Consider the following 6000-nt stretch of genomic DNA (forward strand, 5'->3'; position numbering starts at 1 on the left):
CATTACACCAGACACAAACACCTCTATGACATTCCCCGTGTCCGACTAAACCTTTACAAAAATTCAATGTATGTCAAAGGCCCTAAAATCTGGAACACCCTACCTGAAAACTCTAGATCTGCAGACACATTCATCACCTTCAAAACTACCATTAGAAAATATCTTATCTCCCTGATACACCCTGTCAACTAATTACACGAATACCACCTGGTGGTTCACACTTACACTCACCCATTTGACCATAAACAGAAATATCAATCTCAATCTTAAAATAATGAATCCTAACTAGTCATAAGTTGGCCTATGATACTCCAATCCTGAAACTATGTATTGTGCCAAAGCAAAAGCATTCACATTGCTAAACTCACAAACTAGTATTTAGTCACCTAGCCATAATACCAACTTACCTCATAATTTGTAATACGTGTATTTTAAATTTAAGAATTAATCTAAGTCTGCCCGAAATGCCTAGCTATGCTAGGTGTTCTAGTGGCACCCTCTGTAATTAGTACTTTACTACATGTAAACCACACAATAACCAAATTCTGTAAACTCAGCATTGTAATCCTTATAGAGAATAAACTTTGAATTTGAATTGAATTGAATTGATGCCACCCACACCAGTCCACTAACACCCAGGTACCTACTTACAGCTAGGTGACCAGGAACAGTAGATGTAAGGTGACTAACACCCAGGTACCTACTTACTATTAGGTGAACAGTGACAGCAGGTGTAAGGTGACTAGTGTGCAGGTACCTACTTCCTGCTAGGTGAACAGAGACAGCAGGTATATGGTGACTAACACCCAGGTACCTACTTACTGCAAGGTGAACAGGGACAGCAGGTGTAAGATGACTAACACCCAGATATCTGCTTACTGCTAGGTGGCCAGGGACAGCAGGCGTAAGGTGACTAACACCTAGGTACCTACTTCTTCCTAGGTGAACAGGAAGAGCAGGTGTAAGGTGACTAGCACCTAGGTACCTACCTCCTCCTAGGTGAACAGGGACAGCAGGTGTAAAGTGATTAATGCCCAGGTACCTACTTCTTCCTAGGTGAACAGGGACAGCAGGTGTAAGGTGACTAACACTTAGGTACCTACTGTGGAAAATTTTATAGGGTTGATTACTTGTACATACTTCAACATTACATGCATACGAGTAATCTCCTTGGGAGATAACAACGATATTGTTTACCGTAGTCACCCCGTGTAGACATGTGAGTAAACTTAACCACCTCTGGTCACTGCAGGTGGCCCCTCGACCCTCACAATCTTATCCATATCTATCCGAGACCAGTATAAATTGGGTAGCACCCTCAAGTACGGCGCTACTAATTAATTGTGGACTGTATAGATTATATTAGTTTAACTGAATGAAGGGGGGGGGGTAGGTTACACATGGATATATCCATCAAGGAAAACACTTGTACATAATCTCACCACTTACCAGATATTCTCTGGTGGTCACTTGATGTAGCTGGATCACTCATAACCTATACTCTAAAAAAAACCTATCCAATGAGGCCTGAGCTTGCTACCATCTGCAGCTCATAAGACTGCCATCCCCACGAGCCCCTTTGAGGCGGGGCAGATGGCAGACCAGAGGCCTAGCTTCTCCCTACGAGCCCCGTGAGGGCGGGGAATGTGGCTAGGCCTGGGAACACTTGGTCCCAAAGATGGGAGACTTAAGTCTCGAGACACTCCCCAAATAGGGAGCCAAGGCCGGGTCACCACTACTTGGAAAAGACCCGGGCCGGGAGAATACCGGCGAATAAAGAAAAAAAAAAAAAAAACTATCCAATTACACCATACCTAACTGGCCAGTATCAGTCTGCTATAACTAGAAGGGTTACTTAACTGTGGGCGATTGATACTCCTTATTTCCTCCATTCACCATCTCATTTCGATGTCCTGCTGCACCGACACGGTTCTTAGGTTTTTATTCCAGCAGGACGAGGTATCCGTCGGTTTGTCCCGGTTTAGAAGTCGTGACTCCATAAAGCCTTCACTATCCTCGGGACAGGAACAACGAGGTAAACATGTGCACACACTCTGGGAATGGCAGTTCATATCGCTTCACCGATTCCTTAACTCAGTGTTATTATCACTGATTACATTACGATTTACAAGACGGTTTAATGTCTCATAATTATTATACACATTGGAGGCCACTCCATTAAGATTTGAGACCGATGAGTGATGATTAAATCACGGGTATTTTTCCCCGGGACACAGTCCATGGCGATGCGCCAGTCACCAACGGTCCTACCATTATTCACTCATTTTACCACCTTATTACGGTGGTCCCGTAAATCACGCTCCCTCACTCTCCACCAGGAACAGTTACGACACTTCTTATTATGAAATGAGGCCTATATTAATCCTTAGGCCGCCGTGAACGCCAATTTCCGGGTTCCATGCTTTCCCAGCCTCCTCACTACATTCAAAACACTCTGCCAGTCCCATGCCCCGAGTCGACCTCTACCCCCGCACATCCGCGCATGCGCCAAGGGAACTCCTGGTTCTATCCTATTTTCAAATACATTTTTGACCCATATCGACACATTAAACACCTATTAGGCACTGTAGTTTCAGAAAATTAAAATATTTTCCACACCTACTTCCTCCTAGGTGAACAGGGACAGCAGGTGTAAGGTGACTAACACCCAGGTACCTACTTCCTCCTAGGTGAACAGGGACAGCAGGTGTAAGGTGACTAACACCCAGGTACCTACTTCTTCCTAGGTGAACAGGGACAGCAGGTGTAAGGTGACTAACACCCAGGTACCTACTTCTTCCTTGGTGAACAGGGACAGCAGGTGTAAGGTGACTAACACCCAGGTACCTACTTCTTCCTTGGTGAACAGGGACAGCAGGTGTAAGGTGACTAACACCCAGGTACCTACTTCTTCCTAGGTGAACAGGGACAGCAGGTGTAAGGTGACTAATACCCAGGTACCTACTTCTTCCTAGGTGAACAGGGACAGCAGGTGTAAGGTGACTAACACCTAGGTACCTACTTCCTCCTAGGTGAACAGGGACAGCAGGTGTAAAGTGATTAATGCCCAGGTACCTACTTCTTCCTAGGTGAACAGGGACAGCAGGTGTAAGGTGATTAACACCCAGGCACCTACTTCTTCCTAGGTGAACAGGGACAGCAGGTGTAAGGTGACTAACACCCAGGCACCTACTTCTTCCTAGGTGAACAGGGACAGCAGGTGTAAGGTGACTAACACCCAGGTACCTACTTCCTCTTAGGTGAACAGGGACAGCAGGTGTAAAGTGATTAATGCAAAGGTACCTACTTCCTTCTAAGTGACCAGTAATAGCAGGTGTAAGGTGACTAACATCCAGGTACCTACTTACTGCTAGATGACCAGGAACAGCAGGTATAAAGAAACATAATCAACATTCCCATCAGTGCCGGTGATCGAACCACAGACCCTCAGTGTGTGAAGTAAGTGCGTCACCAATTGAACCACAGGTACGAGCGCTTTCTGGGGAATGACAAACATTTTGTCTAATTATATCTATGCAGACCAATACAAATTCACTAGAAGAGCGTAAATCCAGTTCCTGGGATCAAAAGCCCCCCTCGCTGACATCAATTAACTTTATCTATTATTTAGATTTTTTTAGATCTGAACTAATTCCAGAGGATTTTTTTTTTTTAATTTATGTTCACTTTGTTATTTATTGAGATGTGGGTACGGTAGCCATACGTGGGCGAGACGTGTTGGGCGAGACGTGTTGGGCGAGACGTGTTGGGCGAGACGTGTTGGGCGAGACGTGTTGGGCGAGACGTGTTGGGCGAGACGTGTTGGACGAGACGTGCTGGGCGAGACGTGCTGGGCGAGACGTGTTGGGCGAGACGTGTTGGGCGAGACGTGTTGGGCGAGACGTGTTGGGCGAGACGTGCTGGGCGAGACGTGCTGGGCGAGACGTGCTGGGCGAGACGTGCTGGGCGAGACATACAATGGTACACTGGAGTCAGGTTCAACCAGCTGCACCTTTGTTGTTAAACTGAGTGTGAACCAGTATGAGTTACCCCTCCCTTCCCTCCCCCTCCCTCCCCCATTCCTCCCCTCCCTCCATCCCCCTCCTTTCCCTCCCTCTCTCTCTCTCTCTCTCTCTCTCTCTCTCTCTCTCTCTCTCTCTCTCTCTCTCTCTCTCTCTCTCTCTCTCTCTCTCTCTCTCTCTCTCTCTCTCTCTCTCTCTCTCTCCCTCTCTCTCTCCCTCTTTCTATTCATTCTCTTAATCCCCTCTATGTACTATTCCTTCCATTCACCATCCTCACTGAGGGATGCAAAGATTATTATTATCATTATTATTATTATTATTATTATCTGGGGAGCGCTAAACCTGTAAGGATTATAAAAAGAAACCTGGATAGCTACAATTCCTTAAATCAAGAACTCTCATAAAGCAAGAAGGTCGCTCTTATGAGAGGAGTGATGACTTGAGGGATCCTTGAGTAGGACCACTGTATGTGGAGGACGACCTCAACCACGTGTGTACACACACACACACACACACACACACATACACACAAAGCTCATGGAGCAGGAAGAGTGATCTAGTAGCGGCCAGTGAAGAGGCGGGGCCAGGAGCTGTGAATCGACCCCTGAAACCACAACTAGGTGAGTACACACACAGAATAAAGGAATGAAATGATGGAATACTTGATCACAACATGCAAGGAGGCAGAGGACAGGTTCGTACCCGAGGGCAACAGAAATAATGGGAAGACCAGAACGAGCCGTTGGTTCACCCAGATGTGTAAGAGAGTCCAACATTAAGTGCGCTATGGAATGGAAAAAAAAAAATATAGAAGACAAAGCACCCAGGAAAACAAGGAGCATTGTTGAAAATGGTATTAAATACTGAAAAGTTGAAGATTAAAACATGTGCAACAGTTGGGTGTCTTTATTGATCAAACGTTTCGCCTACACAGTAGATTTCTTCAGCCAAATACAGAGGCAGCAGTAGTAATGAAATAAACATGATGTAATCAGTCAATCAACCTTGGAGAAAAAGTATTTGAGGTGGTCAGTCCCTCAGCCTGGAGAAGAGTTCAGTTTTCAGGGTCTGGGACGTGATCAAGCTGAACCATGGAAACTGTCTTAAATACTGTCTAAAGTGAAGTGGAAGATCTGGAAGATCTTGCTGCCTTTACATTTGACTAAAGAAGCGAAACGTTTCATCAGTACAGGTACTCAATTGTTACACGTGTGTCTTAATCTTCAAAAATAAGGAGATTAGCCAAAGAACCAGTAATGAATATGCATGGATAAGGAGGGAGGCACAACAGAAATACGAGAATGATACAACACCGATAAGTAAATCTGACCCAAAGCTGTTGTACAGCCACATCAGGAGGAAAACAACAGTCAAGGATCAGGTAATCAGATTGAGGAAGGAAGGAGGGGACATTACCTGAAATGACAAAGAAGTATGTAAAGAACTCAACACGAGATTTAAGGAAGTGCTTGCAGTAAAGATAGAAAGAACTCAAGCAAACTGGGACAGTAGGGTATACCAACAAGTGCTGGACACACTACATACAACAGAGGAGGTGAAGAGGCTGCTGAGTGAGCTAGATACCTCAAAGGCGGTGGGACCGGACATCTCTCCGTTGGTCCTGAGAGAGGGAGCAGAGGCACTATGTGTGCCACTAACAACAATCCTCAACACATGTATCGAAACAGGGCGACTACATGAGGTGTGGAAGACGGCAAATGTAGTCCCAGTCTTTCAGAAAGGAGACAAGCAGGTAGTATCAAACTAGAGACCAGTGTCTCTGACATGCATAGTATGCAAAATCGTGGAGAAACGTATCAGGAAAAGACTGGTGGAGCACCTACTGGTGGAGCACCTACAGAGGAATGTGATAATGAGTCACAAACCTACTGAAGTTATGGCAATGTGACGAAAGTAAGACAGGAGAGACAGAGGTTGTGTTTTCCCTGGACTGTAAGAAAGCTTTCGGCACAGTTCC

The sequence above is a fragment of the Cherax quadricarinatus genome, chromosome 11 (assembly GCF_038502225.1).
Source record: "Cherax quadricarinatus isolate ZL_2023a chromosome 11, ASM3850222v1, whole genome shotgun sequence".
Taxonomy (NCBI): domain Eukaryota; kingdom Metazoa; phylum Arthropoda; class Malacostraca; order Decapoda; family Parastacidae; genus Cherax; species Cherax quadricarinatus.